This window comes from Lepisosteus platostomus, chromosome 11 (genome assembly GCF_059453375.1).
Source record: "Lepisosteus platostomus isolate fLepPlt1 chromosome 11, fLepPlt1.hap1, whole genome shotgun sequence".
In the NCBI taxonomy this organism is placed as follows: domain Eukaryota; kingdom Metazoa; phylum Chordata; class Actinopteri; order Semionotiformes; family Lepisosteidae; genus Lepisosteus; species Lepisosteus platostomus.
The window spans coordinates 25335277-25352773 of record NC_142621.1 but is presented as its reverse complement, the minus strand read 5'-3'; the positions used below and the strand labels follow the sequence as shown (position 1 = coordinate 25352773).

Sequence of the window (17497 nt, the reverse complement as noted above, 5' to 3'; positions counted from 1 at the left end):
AACACTAAAGAAAACATACTCATTAAGTGCAATTTGAGACTTTACATCTCATTTAATATGGAGACTGTAGACTGACACTGACTCAATACATCCAGTGAAAGTGGTTCAAGCTTTTACAGATAACCTGTAAAATCTCACTGTCAGTCTCTGAGTCTGCAGATTGACCAAGACGCACAGTCTTTGGGGTGGGAATTCTTTCTTCTTGGCTTATTTGCTGACAAGGGAGAGTTGACACATTCAAAAACACCATCCACAATTCAGAGGCAAGGTGATTAGATCTGCAGCAGGTGATTAGGAGTCTCTTCTCCATCTCCTCTTTTCATCGTACAGGGAGATGGCTGGGAGCAGCACTCTGATAATGGACACTCCCACCCACGCCACTATATTCTCCGCCATGTCATTCACTTCTTCTATTGTTATCTGTTTTAAAGCAACAGCATAAATGTAGGTTAACCACGGAGGACTAACATTGTCTTTTATTGCTTTTAACAGGGTGTCAGCTGAGCATTAGACAGGATTCATCCATTCTCCCAGCAAACAGCGATAGGCTGATTTCTTTTTAAGGTCTTATTTTTCCCCGACTTCTCCTTGGAATACGTCATATTCTATTCTAATTTTTTCTACAGCCTACAGCCTATTCTGGACTATTCTTTTGTTTGCTTTCCCTTCTTACCTCTCTCCCTCCTATTCCTTCTCTTCCCAAAACCAAAGCATCGTGCATTTTAATACACTGTATTACAATTAAAACAAAAGATGAAAGGTTCGTATAAAATAGCTACAAATTTACAAAGACAACCTTAGATAATGTGACAATCAGTGCACTTTTCAGTCCTTCAGATATCCCTTGTGATGCCTCTGGGGGAACGTTTATGCAAATGAGAGAAGTACTCACACCACACTTTTCTTTCCTGAGTTTCGTGGCGTTTCTTCCTCCAACTATCTTCCAAATCCAGTCCATAACCCGCTCTCTTAATCCTGTTCCGATCCGAGTTCCAAAAGTCTGTAATAAAGCCAATCCGCGATGTATCCTTATCCAATATCTGCAATCCAAAAACCATAAACCTTTTCTCATTTCAGTAGTCCATTATTCCTTAGTCCAATCTTTAACATAAACCTCTTTCTTCTCTCTTCCTCCAAACCGCATTCACCTTATCGACTTCCACCCTGTTCACTGCCTCTGGGGCACTTATATTTCGGTTCCTGATGCGGCTCAGCTGTGTCTCATTGTTTCTCAGGGTAGACCCTTTCCATATACGGGTCAGCTGATTCTTTTTGGCAGCCATTTTGCTCAGGTCCATATCTAGTATTTTAACTAGGTCATTCTGAAAATACCTGTTATGAATGACCCTTCCCCTGGTCATCTTACACCCTTTACTTGGCTGGCCTGTAATGTGGGTGTTATATTCTATGATTTTCTTCTTGTTTTATTTATTACCTTGTCCAGTAGGTGGCAGAATTAGTACAGTAAGGGACTAGGCTTAAGGAGCAATATTTTTTAATCAAGCTGACATCTTCCTCTAAAATATGTTTTTTATTCGGTAGTGGTATGAAAAACACAACCTGAAAATATAGTAATGAAAATGAAAAGTCAAGCTTGTGCAACCAGGTGATGTGCAGCTGGGCACGGGAATCGGGAACAGCGCCTCGTGCGGGCTGGTAGACCCTCGCTTCCAGCCTGCTGTCCGCCTGACTTTCTCTCCCATGGTTCTTTCTAATCTGTTAGGTAAGATCTGAAGTAATAAGGCTTTTTTAAAAGGTCTGTAAATTTATGTTTACTGATGTCATAGTTTCGGTTTAAGGTTTACTCGTTTATATTTGTTTTAAGAGTATCAAAAGTGTATTCGGGCTCTGCGGGTTATCAGAGACGAAATTGAACTTCGTTAGCTAACTGTGTTAAGTCGCTAGATGAAAACTGTCTGTGTGTTGTGAGTTAATTTCTTAGTGAGTTGAGTTGTTATGTTGTGTCGCGTTTAAATGGTGTTATAGTAAACAGGGGAAAACAACATGTACGAGGGTAGGAGTCAGACTCTTGCTACCAGCCTGCTGTAAACCTGACTTGTACGTATTTCTGGAAACCCTACCTTATTTTCTTCTATTTTTTAGAAATAAACTTTAAAAAAGGGAGCCGTGTATGAGTTCCTCTTGCGCACGCCGGTGAGTGCACAAGATCAACGGTAAAGCTGCCAGAACTGAGAGGGACCCGCTAGAGGTCACCACAGCCAGGCAGAATAGGGACTGTGACGTAAACTTGAGTAGTGCGTTATGGGAGTTGTAGTTCATAAAGCCAACGCTATGTCCGTGAGCAACTATAGCCAGTTTTAAAACCCGGCTCCCCTTAAGTAAGGATTACACTTGCATTCCAGGCTTTTTCTAAACAAAATCAATATTTTAGGAAATGTTGGAAAATGCTGGAAAAGGAAAAGATGGTTGAAAAGTATGGAAGCCCGTTTCCGCCAAGGAGTAAAAAAACGCGCTATGGTATCTCAGGATTGCGACTTTATATCTCACATTTGCGACAGCGGCGAGGGCACAAGCCCTAGAACCCGAATCTGTTACAATAACAAAAGGACAGACAATGAAATATGGGCTATTTCGAAGTCGCAAATGTGAGATACTAAGCCGCAATTCTGAGATACCATAGCGTGTTTTTTTTACTCCCTGGCGGAAACGGGCTTCCATACTTTTCAACCATCTTTTCCTTTTCCAACATTTCCTAAAATATTGATTTTTTGTTAGTGTTTGATTGAAACAGTTCTTACATAAAAATAACGCCATTTTTAAAAATCATTTAGAATAATATTTTAATAAACACGAAGGTGCATTCATCATTTATCATAATGCAGAAAGTTATCTTTTTAGAAATAAAATTGGTGAACGTGTTTGGGGGTCATTTAATTTGATTCCAGACGTGTGCACCTTATGTAGGGGGTTTGCGTGTTCTCCCTGCTTTCACATAATCTTTCTTTGGGTGATTCCCTTCAACTTCCATCTTCAACACATGCTTGTTCAGTTCACTGGAATGTCTATATCGCCCTGTGTGTTTGTGTATGTACCCTACAAGAGGACAAGTATACTACTAATGCCGAGTTACACCTCTGGGATTCTGGAATAGACTCCTGGTCAGCTAAACCCTTAAACAGGAATAAGTAGCCTTCTGATAAAGGGTGGATAAAAGACAATTAATCAAATAGATCTTAATTTCACAACCTGTTGTTCACCAGACTGCAGAATAAACACAGGACTAAGGACTAAGTAACACAGGACTACGTTCCCAACAGACAGTCAAGTAATGAAAGAGACTACTGGAAATGAATCAGATGCCAGTTCTTCAAAGATAAAATATTATAGAAACGGAGTTCTCGTATCCTGCAGGTGATCAGACCAGCAATGTGATTGTCAGCAGGACTAGGCTAAAAACAAGCATGTGCTCATTTCATACATTCAGGGTATTAAAATAATAATAATATTATTATTATTATTATTATTATTATTATTATTATTATTATTATTATTATTATTATTATTAATTAATTACTTACACTTATATAGCGCTTTTCTGGACACTCCATTCAAAGCGCTTTAAGGTAATGGGGACTCCCCTCCACCACCACCAATGTGCAGCATCCACCTGGATGATGCGACGGCAGCCATAGTGCACCAGAACAATCACCACACATCAGCTGTCAGTGGGGAGGAGAGCAGAGTAATGAAGCCAATTCATAGATGGGGATTATTAGGAGGCCATGACTGGTAAGGGCCAATGGGGAATTTGGCCAGGATGCCGGGGTTACACCCCTACTCTTTTCGCCCTGGGATTTTTAATGACCACAGACTGTCAGGACCTCGGTTTTACGTCTCATCCGAAGGACGGTGCCTGTTTACAGTATAGTGTCCCCGTCACTATACTGGGGCATTAGGATCCACATGGACCACAGGGTGAGCACCCCCTGCTGGTCCCACTAACACCTCTTCCAGCAGCAACCTTAGTTTTCCCCAGGAGGTCTCCCATCCAGGTACTGACCAGGCTCTGCCAGTTGTGAGTTGCAGAGTGATATGGCTGCTGGCATTTGCTCTACGGAAATACCACATTCACAAATTCCTCTGCTGCTGTCTGACATTTTGACCTTGCCTTGTGGATTAAGCTTTCTTTTCTGTTGTTGTTTATGAAGGCACCAGGCAGGAGCTCCGAAAACAGAGGAGATATGCAGTGGTGAAATACAGCGTATGAAAGGTCTGCAGTACAGCAGACAGGCTGAGGTATGAGAATACAGTTTGATTTATTTTGACCCAGGGCTGCTCCTGGTCATCACCTGGATGGGAGATCTTTAATAGCTGGTTTCCTTCTGCATCTTAAACTGATTAGAGACATTTATATCCACTCTGGCAAGTGACTCTGTGACACCTCTGTAAATACAGCATGATTGGGGAGCAAGCAAAAGATAACAGGATCTCTAGCATAACTGTTTTAAAAGATGTTGTCTTTCTGACAAATAATTAAGCATTTATGTTGCATAATGCGAATTAAAAAAATTCTCTCACCTTATACTGTATACGCCTCTTCCAGCCGAACAGATTTCTGCAGAGTGGATACCCTTAGTGAATCATGTTACTGTATCGTCACACTTGGACTTCAGACACTTTTCATATGCTTTTATGAATCTTACAATTGTCATGGAAATATTAATTTTCAAGGAAGCCACAAGAGAGAGTTCTCACCTGAGTAAGGTCTTTATTTCAATATTGCAATATTGGGAGCCCTGTTGCCACTCTGCAAAGTGCATCAGAGACTCAATTTGTTACAAGCAGTACAGGGTTTTAATAAGATGTTGCGCTGTAAGAGAAAGCTCAGCACTTTGTCCCTTCTAACACTTCCCCTTTCCCTAAGGCAAAACAGATTACATCATAAAACGAAAGAAGAAGCACCACTAGATTTGTTTTTCAAAGTTTATCAGTTACTTTCAGCTAATCTAATGACCCAGACAGCATATATTGTTTTGGTACACTGTCTTCTAAAGTAACCTAAACAAGGCGTACTTTGTTGATGCACTGTTTTCTAAAATTCTGCCCGTACGTCAGCGGTTACATCCTTGAAATGTACTTTCTAAAAGCACCAATATATATTTTTTGCAAAGCTCTCTACATTTTAAGAATCAATTTACTTATTAGATTTCCATTTCACATTCCACTCTATAGCTTAACTCACTTTTAAAACACATAGTTTATTCACCCCTTTCATTGATTTATCAGCTTTCAAATCATCAGCATTATCAATATATAGTATTTAGCCTCATCGGTTTTCTACATCAGCTTAATCATGTTTCTTGTTTTTTTTTTCACATTCTCACTGTACATTGCTGTATGGTATGTTATTTTCCCAGTTATTTTTACTTTTGGCTTCCCAGACCACATTCAGCTGCTGAATGCTCCTACTGTAATATGCTGAAAAATGCCCAAAGGCCTCAATTGCTAGATTGTAAAAAGGGGAGAGATTCAGCTCCACATGATCTAACAGAATCCTAAATATTTAATGTACCACCTATAAGCAGGTGACATATATAAATATAAATGTCTAGTAGCGTAGCTGTTTTGTGCTTAACACAATCTAGCTTTCTGCTGTTTGTCATCTGCTTTGCCTTTTCACTGACGGCTCTACAGATGTGGAAAATCAGAGAGAGAGCTTTTCAGATGAGGATAGAGGAAGATGCCCGGAGGGAGGTGCGACAGGCCCAGCTGAAGAAAGAGACCAGACCTAGAAGGCACAAAAAGGTACTGGAGTAAGGGATGTTTGGATTCATCCTCTTAAGGTGAACTTTTCTTCATGCAAATTCCGGACCTGACACTGACCTTACAGCTATATTTTGTTGTATTTCCAAGATGACCACCTATAGGTTTAAATTAATAACCTAAACTAATACTTTTTGGATCCTCAGTGACCACAATGAGCATGGTATGTTGGCACCTCTTATATTGTGTGTCTACTCTAGGGTGGTTATGCCAAGATATGCTACAGAGGTGCCAAAGAACCATATTCTGGTAGTGTTTGGTTATAGCACTGACTCTCCAAAGCCCATGGTTTATCTCCAGCCTTGGGCACCTGCCATTTATTCTGCGTGTTGTGGGTTTTAATTCCAAGTAACATCCCAGAGACATGCTGCTTTGCATAATTGGCTGTTCTAAAGTATCCCTCAGGGGTATCTCCCCAAGAGGATCCAAGAGGGTGGTTGATGATCTCTCCTCTTCATTACCTAAGCATTAGAGGAGAGACATTGTTGCTTCAATCTCTTATACCCAGCCTGCAAGGTTCTGAACTACACACAGAGTCTTTCATCCAAGTAATGTCGGACCCAGCCTTTCTTCTGAGCTCTGACCAGACTCCAGGAGTCTCCTGTAGTTTTTACTTGAGCTGGAATTTCAGTGGTGCCCAACAGCTTCTGTCTGATACTAAATTAAACTGTGACCTTATGGATGGGAAGTTTTCTACTAGCAACATGTTGGGTTGCAAGCTAGTTCATTTGTCATTAAATACTAGAGTAATGGAAAAACATGTGCTTTTTAATACAAGATGTTCAACAATGATATGGACCTTTTCATCTTTTGTTGAGAGGCTTTCCTTTTTCTTTAAAGAATAGCCACTTGTGAAAGGTTTTCTGTCATTCTCAGGCATTTTTAATTCTATAAAAGGAAGGTTGCTCTCCAGCAGCAAAAGCTAAATGAGAGTTTACAGGAAAGGAAGGATTTTGAAAGAGAAATGCAAGACAGAATAAAAAGGCAATATTTTAATGAGATTCTTCAGTCTGGAAAACAGGGTAAGCTTCTAGATCCAATGGTGATACAACTGAGATTTAGTTCACAATTTAATGTGTTTTAGTTTGTTGGCCAGAGGGAATGATGCAGGTTGACAACACCTTCAGGTTTACTACTGATTACAGAACTGTAGAATTTGTTTAAATTATATGGGTAAACAGATAAATAAACCCTAATCAGCATCCTAATTTTATCTATGAATAAATACATGTTTTCTGCCTTTTTTGGATGTTAATTGGATTGATCACTTTTTTATGCATGCCATGAGAATTCTAATGCGACAATAATTCTTTTCTCTTGGGTCAGTTCATATTTCACCTGACTCCACTGAAGAGGTGACTACCGATTCCAACTGGTTTCATGAAGTCCCTCTGATCAGTCAGCTGTCTGATGGGTAAGTCCTACATGCTGCAGTTGTGGTATGTTAAGCATCAGTGCTTACAGAAAGTTTTTATTTTAATCATTTAAGTATGGTGATGTGTAAATGTTTAAAGAGGAACTGTTTTCTATTTTGAGCTCACTTCCCCAGCTGCGTTCGTTAAATTGCTTTTTCTCTCTTTGCGAATGCATGAATCAGTCTGTTAACAGTACAGTACATGTGCACATTTTCGTGTTAGCTCATGTGCATTTTTCCAAATCCTAGATATAGTTTACCATAGACTGGCTTTGTTGTAATGACTAGAACATTGACTTTGAATATTGATATTGACAATGACTAGAGCAGCAGTCAAAATACACTAACTGAACCTTCGCAAAAATAAACTGTTGTATTGTACTTATGTATAACTCTGATCATACTGCATTACAACAGTAATATATTAGTCATATTAAAACACATTTCTATCATAATAACTAACAACATGTTGTGGCACCGGTATAAAATGTGAAGTTTTGCTGAAGTATTGACAGTGGGAGAAATGTCTGGTCGTGTTTGAATGGATGTTATGTTTCAATCAACAACCACCAGAGGGCAGTAACAACTAAGTAACACTAAGTCATCAAATGTGTTGGAAACGCATTTTGGGCTTTGTCCTGAATGATGCAGCAGCAACATACAGTTGTATGGAAAAGTTTGGGATCCTCTGGTCAAACTGCGTGTTTCACAGAATCTTTAAATTCTCTAAGGTCTAATCTCTATGAAGTTAACAGGGTACAAACATAAACATGACATATTTCTGCACATTTCAATATAGACTTATTATTTATTTTCTGAATTTAACTGTATTTGTTATGTGTCAATTATGAAGTACCCAGTATGAAACTGGTTAGATACATTGCGCCTGACCAAGTAGTTGTTGTTGAAAACACAATGATGTTAACTACCAGTGATCTTTCTTCACATAGGAACACGATTGTACCATACTTGCTAAAGTGTTATGGAACAGTTGCAGTTTGAAGTTAAAGATTTATAATTTCCAATGTCCTATTTTGTTGTGGTGATTTTTATTTTATAAGTCTCTCAAATTAAAGTTAAAAACCTAAGCAAGTTTTAGACATCCAGTAGGTAAATTGAAAAAGTACGTACATAATCATTGAAGTAGAAAAACACTTATATATATATATCATTGATGGAAAATATATATATATATCTGTATTCAACACTACAGTGTTGGTTCAGGCACATTGTGTAATATGTCGGGTGTTTTAACATTTCTTAAGCAGCTCCAACAATTACAGCTACGCATCAAAGGACAGGACTTCAGACAGGACCAACCGGTCAACTCATGCTACATATCAAAGGGCAAGACGAATACACATGAAGCTATGAAACAAAACAACTTCCTGAGATCATACTGTATATAAGAGCTGGGAAACCCTTGTGGTTCGTCTGTCCTGCGGGGCAGACCCAACGCGCGTTGATGTTATTATTGAGCTCAATAAAACAACTGAATCCACAAAGACTGTGTCCTGCTCCTTGGATGTAGGATTTCCCACAACATCATGGTTAGGAGGCCATCTTTTTTACACAGGAATGTGCTTTAAAATAGATTAATTGTTCTACCACTAGAAAAGATGCCTATATATTGTTAATTAGTCACCATTGTTTAATATTGCAAAATCTAGTTAGTATTTTGGCCATGTAGTAACAATGTCACACATTAATTTTTATCATAATGTTGTTTAGTGAAAGGAAGGTGATTGAGAAGAGTTTATATGGACAGGTAAGGTACACTGCTATCTGTGGAGAAGAACTACCTTCTTCAGAGTCCTGATGCCCTGCAGAATGAGAGAGATGAGGCAAAAGTGACTAAGAAAAGAACAAATGGCAGTAGCTCCCCATCTTTCAAATTAAAGTCTCACTCCTCGGAATCAAGTGTGGGAATGAAAAGAGCAAACAGTGATATTGCTTTTGGGATCTCTAAAGCCAAAATCATTGAAATTGCTGAACAGATAGTCTCTCAGATCGTTGAAAAACAAAGCGGGATTTCACCCCTGTGGGTAACAACTTATATGAGAGTAACTCAAAAGAGTCATTATTGCTCCCAGAAGCTGCAGAAATCTCCATTTTGGAAAAAAGAAGTTCAAAATCTCAGATTCCCAACAATAGGGTCACTGTTATTGCCAAGGACATTGTAAATTCTGTTTTTGAAAATGTTTTGTTTGCACTGAATTGTATTGAAACAAATAAATATCTGCAAGAATCCAATAAAAATGTTGCTGCTGACCTGCTGTGGATGGGAAAGGCAGCATAAATACGGATCTCCCAGCAACTTTGTAATAAAGCCCTGAAAAAGTTTTTTTTTTTCTACATTACGTTTGACAAAATAATAACTATGGCTGAAGGGGCTGTCAGGAGAAGCAGGAGAAAACTAACGACCGTGGAAAATGTCGAAATTGCAACTTCGGACCATAGTCGAAGTAGCTCAACGGACTCTGAACAAGATGGCGCAGACGCCAGTCTTCAGAAAATATTATACGAACTTAGAGACTTCAGATGGGATAATAAAGAGCAGCTTATGGATATTAAACAGGAGCTGAGCAAGGTTAATAAGAGACTGGATAAAGCAGAGGGACGAATCGAAGAAGTGGAAACAAGGGTCTTAACAAGAGAAACTGCGATAAAGAAACTCTTGCAACGACAAATTACTTTAGAAACTAAATTAACAGACCAGCAAGGAAGATCACGCAGAGAAAACATTTGGATTTACGGAATCCCCGAAGAATCGGAGGGTCGCTGCATGGTCACCTTCCTTGAAAATCTGCTAGGGGGGAACTTGATTTACCGAAGGACGTGGAACTGGGAATTGAAAGGCCGCATAGAGCGTTAGCGCCGAGACCTAAAGGCCCTGACGCCAAACCGCGCTCCATTGTCGCCACGTTTTTAAGCTACAAGATAAAAGAGTTAGTGTTGCGTAAAGCTTGGCAAAAGAAAGAACTCTTCCACAATAACAAACACTTTTAGGGTGATAATGATTACCCCCCGACAGTACTAAAAAAACGTATGGAATATTCTGAAGTAAAAAAGGAGCTGAAATCGCCGAAAATTAAATTTCAGACTCCATTTCCAGTGAGGTTGCGGGTGTTTTACGAAGACGGCACCTGCCTATACCATTCAGCAGCATCAAGCGACTGTTTACTTGTCAGAAGGCTGGAAGACAGGGTGGTCCTGGGAAAGACCATTCCTCAAAACAGCAATATCAGGAGAAATTACAGAGTTTCAGGAGAAGACCCCCCTCGCAAGATTGAAGAAATTTGATAGTGAGTTGGTCGTGATTTAATAGTTAAGGGTTTTTTAAAAAAAATAAGTTTCCTGCCATGTTTTAAGAGAATTTGTACATGTCGGGACAGATACTTGGTGATTACGACAGATTCTTGGTGACTTTTTATTTTTCTGGTTACACTCCTTTTTTTTTCTCTTTATCATATAAGTTCGGATTTGCCACCGCCCCCTACTTAAGGGCCCTCCTCCAGAGGAGAAGGAGGATTTCCCTAACGGAGAGAAGCCCACATAGGGTTCGTTTGAAAAGAACCGCACAGTTGGAAGAAAGTACTCTGAAAGAGACGCAGATGGATACAGTTTTGTTTAAGATTGTTTGGTTAATGTCTTTGTTTATTGTGTTTTTTGATTGTGGTGCATTATTAGAAAAAAATTATAGGAAGAGGATGTTTAACAATATGAAACATATGTTGTATGGGAGAGATTTTGAAAGTTTTACCATTTACATAAAGTATGTCCAAGCAAGACCTTACAATAGTTACATTTAATGTTAATGGAGTGCTTAACCCTCTTAAGAGGAGTAAGATTTTGTCTAAAATGAAGAAAGGGGCTCATATTGCTTTTTTACAAGAAACACATTTGAGTGTATTGGAACATGAGAAATTAAGGAGAATGGGTTTCTCAAAAATCTATTTCTCCTCATATAAATCTGGCCATAGGAGAGGAGTGGCTATACTGATATCTCAAAAGGTTCAATTTGAGTTGCTTACAGAAGTTAAAGATAAGGAGGGGAGATATGTATTAGTATTGGGAAAAATTGAAGGGGAATTACTAATATTACTTAATGTATATGCTCCACCTGGTAGTGATTTTAATTTTTATTAAAAAATGGTCGATTTGATGGTTAATGCACAAGGGGTACTGATTTGTGGGGATGATTGGAATGTGCGTCTTAACCCCAGGCTTGATTCTACAAATATACCTTCTCAGAGAGATTAGTCACTGTATAAAAAGATTAATGTACTGATGGGGGAAATGGGAATAATACATCTTTGGAGAGATTTCTATCCAAGTGGGTGGGATTACACTCACTATTCCTTCCCTCATTTGGAATATTCAAGGATTGATTATTTTTTTTATACACAAGAGAGATAGACATAGGATCCAAGATTGTGATATTGGTAGAAGTAATTTTTCAGACCATGCTCCTATGTCATTGTCCATACGATTAAGTAATCGGGAAAATACAACATGGAGGATGAACTCAAGTCTGTTGAACAATCCACAATGTAAAGAACAGATAAAACAAGAAATAAAACGATTTTTGGAGGAGAATGATAATGGGGAAGTGAGACCAGAGATGATATGGGATACATTAAAGGCAGTTATAAGGGGGGAAATTATTGCTCTGAGTAGTCATAAGAAGAAGGTAAAGCAACTACAATTATATCATCTGACTATAAAGTTAAAAGAGTTGGAGAAAAAACATCAAGAAAAACAGGATTCACAAATCATGAAAGAAATAAAGAAACAAAATAGATGTCTTATATACACAGGAAATTGAAAAAAATATATATTTACTTGACAAAAATATTATGAATCAGGGTCAAAATCACTAAAGCTGTTGGCAAGAAAATTAAAACAGACCGATAATACAATAGATAAAATAAGGGACCAGAACTGTAATGGTGTATTATATAAATGGGAAGAAATTCAAAACACTTTAACACATTTTTACAGAAAATTATATACACAACCCCATTCAGAAAGTGAAGAAAAGATGGATACTTTTCTGGAATCTCTCAGTTTACCAACTCTTACGGAAGATCCAAATAATATATTAAAAACGACTATAACACGAGAAGAACTGAATTCAGTGATTACGAGCCTCAGAGCTAATAAATCACCTGGAACTCATGGTTTTAATTCAGAATGGTATAAAACCTTCCGAGCTGAATTGATATCAAATCTTCTTTCTGCTTGTAATTCGGTATTAATTGATGGGAAAATGCCCCCATCATGGAGAGAGGCTATCATCTCCGTTATCCCTAAGGAGGGGAAAGATAGATTGGATTGTGGATCGTTCAGACCAATCTCAGTCCTTAATGTGGATTATAAAATGTATACAGCAATACTGGCTAAAAGAATTGAAAAGATTCTCCCTCATTTGATACACTATGATCAAACAGGGTTTATTCAAAATAGACAAACCCATGATAACATTCGACGCACATTGCATATCATGAACCATATTCAGCAACATAATTTAGAAGCTTCTTTGATGAGCCTAGATGCTGAGAAAGCTTTTGACTCTGTTAGTTGGAAATACCTTCATAGGGTTTTAGGTAGGTTTGGGTTTTGTGAAAATATTATTAAAGGTATTCAAACTTTATATGATAGACCAACAGCACGAATTAAAATAAATGGTTATTTATCCGATAGAATAACTTTAGAAAGAGGGACTAGACAAGGCTGCCCTTTATCTTCATTGCTTTTTGCTCTATATATAGAGCCACAAGCCCAGTGGATATGACAAAATAACAAAATAAAAGGTATAACTACACAAGGTAATGAGCAAAAATATAGCACTGTACGCAGATGACGTTTTATTATATCTGGAGGATCCCACTAGTTCATTTCTAGAAGTAATGAAACTCTTAGATAGCTTTGGCTTGCTGGCAGGCTATAAGTTAAATGTTCAAAAAACACAAATTCTAACTTTTAATTACAACCCTCCTGATTTATTAAAAGGCAAATACCACCTTAAGTGGGACCCAAAGTTCAATGAGATATTTAGGAGTCTATTTACCAAAAGATATTTTGGTATTATAATTGAATCTGTAAAAATGAGTCTACTGCCTCGGTTACTCTTTCTATTTCAAGCTCTCCCTGTAAAACTCTCTACAAAACAATTTTCAGAATGGGATAAGATGATTTCTAGGTTTATTTGGGAGGGGAGAAAATCTAGAATTAGTTTCAAAATATTGCAACTTTCAAAAGATAAAGGGAGTATGGCTTTACCATATTTAAAAGATTATTATTATGCATCTCAGGTTAAACCTCTCATTAATTCCTGTAATCCAGAATATCAAGCCAGATGGAAAGATATTGAATTGTCCCTTGTAAATAGCCCCCCAATTCAGGCACTATTAGGTAATAGAAATTTAGACAAAATTACTGAAAAAATATTCAATCCATGGATAAAGTTTCAATTAAGGACATTGAATATGATCACAAAAGAGTATAATTTAGGTGAGGCAATAAAGATACTCAGATGGTGCGCCTATGATACAGAGTTTAAACCAAATAAATTGGATAATAGATTTAAATTTTGGATTACAAAAGGAATAACTGCATTTTGTAATATAATGGATAAGAATCAGCTACAAAGTTTTCAGTTTGTAGCCATTATTTTAATAAGGAGATTATAAGGGGAGATTTAGATATTGTTAATGATGGAGTAGTGAAAATAGTTATAGAAGCCTACAAATCAGAATTAGGCAAAGGTATTAAATCTGGATTATATAAAAGTTTTATGGAAAAGAAATCATATTCTACAGAGAATATATAAGATAAATGGGTGAAAGAAAGTGAAGTTAGAATTTCGAATGAAGAGTGGCATTTATGGAGAGAGTTTTGCTGGAAAAACATTGTTCGATTTTTCATTACTCCGGGTCAGAAGGCGCACCATACTGAGGAAAACGCTAAGTGTTGGAGACAGTGCGGAAACCAAGGTAATCATTGGCATATATTCTGGAACTGCCCTAAAATAAGGCTTTTCTGGAATGAATTACATGAGGCCCTGGAAACTATATTTGAAAGGAATGTACCCTTTACATTTGAGGCTTTATATTTTGGTAAACTGGATTTTGATTGGAGGGGAACGGATGAATATTTGTTTGGAGTCCTTATATCAGCAGGGAAGAAAGCTATAACAAGAAAGTGGCTTCTCACAGATCTACCAACATGAATGATTGGATTGAATTAATAAAAGAAATATATCTAATGGAAAAAATAACATTTTCACTAAAATTACAAATGAAAAAAATGGTCAAATATTGGTTTAGATGGGTTCAGTACATTAAACCTTTAAGGTCAGATTTTGTTGAGATACAGAATAACTGAAATGTAATAAGATACATTTATATAGTCTACTTTTCATATTCATAAATGTATACATCTTCCTTCTTTTGAATGTATATAGTTTTGTTAAAAAGTTATATAATTGTAAAAATTAGGGGAACAAACAGGAATTTGTGCCTGCAATGTAAGGCTGAATAATGGATGTTCATATGTAAAATGGTTTGGTTTTGTTCTCTAAAAATAAATAAAATAAAAAAAATGTTGCTGCTGCTCTTCAAACTTCTAGAAGCAGCACAGAAACAGGATCCATTGATCATACCTTTGACTTTAGTTCAGTTGCAAAAGGCATTGGAAGGACTATATTTGGAAAGCTCAAATCTTTACTCACCCAGACTGAAGAAGATGTATCTAGTTCCAGTTCTCGTGCTCAAAGCAATGCAAAGAGCTCAAGTGTCTGCTCTTCACCAACAAATTCAGTGTTTTCTGATTCTGTGTCAGATATTTCAGATTTGTGCACCTATACAGTAGAAACTGCTGGAGCCATTTGTGAAGCAATGAAAAAAAGAGTTAGACCAGGAGATTTATTGCACAACAGTGGCAAAGAAGGCTTCAGATGAAAGCCTTCTGGCTAGAGAGGTTGTTACTTCAGTTTTGGAGTACCTTCTGGACAGAGCATTAAATCAGATGCAGAAAGTGAAGGGTCAGAGAAGATGCTGAGGACCTCCAGCTCTGTATTCCATAGAACAGCAACAAGGATAATAAGTGAAATTATTGAAAAAGCAGCTGCAAAATATATATCTTCTGGACTTGCCCATCTCCCTGAGCAACCAAACAGTACAGCTGATGATGTATGTAAAACACCGGATGCAACAAAACATGCTCAAGAAGCAATGTCCTCAGACTCTTCTTCTCATGTGCAAAACACTGAACTGGCTTCAGATATTGTTGTTGATGTTTAAGAAAGACTACATTACGCTACATGCATTTAGAAGATTTCTTTCTCAACAGACTACAAAGTTAAATGAGAAAGTTGTGATACAGCCCTGTTACCAGGAACATCAGAAATTAAAACTGATACTAGAACAGCTGAGCACCTTAGGACAATGACTGAGGAACTCTTCAAAACTGTGAAGAAGAAACTGAAACACTTTTGGAATCAGAAGAGCCTGTCTTTGTTCAAAGCAAGGAAAGTTTTATCTGCTAAAGAGCAGAGATCAGCAGATTCACTTGAGATGTTTCCTCCTTCAGTCCAGGTTTCACACCTGAGCTTTAGTGAACCACACTTGACTAAGAAAAGCATGTCAGTACCAAACTTGGCACCCCGTAAGCATCTTAGTGAAGATTCAGAACCTTTAGGTGTGTTAATGAACGTTGATTTCTCAAGGCAAAGCAGGACTACTCAGGAAAATCAGGCAAATTTAATAATCTGTGCCAAGGATGTTGGCAGTCAGATATTGCAAACAATCAGGAGTGAAATAAATAGGGATGACAAAGGATGTTGCTCAGGAGCAAAGCAAAACCCTCAGAAGAAACCCTTTAAGCAAGTGAACTGGTGGATTCTGTTTTATCTACATTTGAAAATCTTAAAGTTTCAGATGTGGTCTTAAAGCCAGATTATGAAACAATGCACCTCTCTGGTGAACAATATGGGAAAGACAGGATGTCTAGTGCAGAAGACACTGTCCATAAAGAATACACTAAAAGTAACCGTAGAGAATATTCTGTTCAACGTTTCCCACCCATAAATGTGCCTGGGATGGTGATTGATTCTTATACAGATGACACAGAAGTCATGAGTCAGGAAACTCCCTATAGAGTCCTGACTGATGCTTCATCAAAGCTTCAGGATCAACCTACACTACAGCAGAACAAGAAAATGAATTGACATGTAAAAGCAATCAAGTTCCCCGGTCCCGTGTTTGGCGTGTTGCTGGTCTCGTCACTGAGAATATAGCATTTCATACCCATTCCAATAATGTTAACTTGAACATTGAAAAGCTTTCAGCTGAAGAGGCGTCCTGTGCATCTCAAGTACCAGGAGCCACAGCAAAGCACAATCTCCCCCCACTGCAGACAAGGGTTTCAGAAGAGCCTAAGGACCAAGTCAGGACCTCCACAGAGAGTTCTACAATGAGTCCTATTGAAAGGAAAGTGGAACAACTTGTCTCGAGTGGATCTCTGCGTGTATTTTCAGAAGAAAATGTCAAAAATGTTTTCCATTTAATTTTGAAATCAGGAATAACAGTACAATTGGGCACAGCTCACAAATCTAATTCAGATCCAACTTTAACGAGCCGTCTAGTAGTTCAGGATTTATCCCATCCAAAGTCCTCAGAGCTTTCTATGCAGTTGTTGTATTCATTTACTGAGAAATCAGTGAAAAGGCTGTTGAAGCAGTGCCTCAGTTTTCCAGATTCTCCAACTTTTCACACAAATGAGAAAGATGTTTCACTTTTTCAAGAGTGTGATACAAATACGGAATTTAAGTCTTCCCAAAGGATTTCAGAGAAAATGTCTCTGACTGCCAAGGATCACAGACCACAGAAAAGTACTGCACCATCAGTGCCCAGTTCACAGATGTACCATGATGCAATTAATCAGCTTTCCAGCTTGCTTGTAAAGTCTGTCATGGATGTTTTGTCTGCTGCGTGTGATTTATCAACGGAGCCTGAAGACAGTGAAAATCAAGTTAAGAAGGAAATCAAATCAAATCATTTAATAGTGTATAAACATTTTAGTTGCTATGAAGTACAAGTTAAAAAATGTAGTGGCTGTATATAAATATACAGTACCTTGATTTTCTATCTGTTGTATCTTTAAAAAGTTTTTGATGTATGTAGACCAAGATAGTGTAGGCCATGACTATGAATGAGAGAATGAGTGAATAAAGCCATATATTCAGTAGCCATAGAGATGCAGCCATTCAAAGTGCGCGGCACAGACACGTACCGG

General features: G+C 37.8%; 1 long non-coding RNA gene across 2 annotated transcripts; it reads right to left on the bottom strand.

Moving 5' to 3' along the window:
- Window positions 1-27: 27 nt before the first annotated feature.
- On the bottom strand, window positions 28-6012 carry LOC148652225 (uncharacterized). 2 transcript variants are annotated; one of them, XR_015925032.1, is made up of 4 exons: window positions 4540-6012; window positions 3540-3680; window positions 797-1040; window positions 28-420 (listed from the first exon to the last, which is right to left on the bottom strand). It is a non-coding gene; the product is annotated as an uncharacterized LOC148652225 (long non-coding RNA). The 2 variants fall into 2 exon arrangements; XR_015925031.1 differs by having other exon boundaries at window positions 893-1040; window positions 4540-6007.
- Between the last annotated feature and the right edge of the window lie 11485 nt (window positions 6013-17497).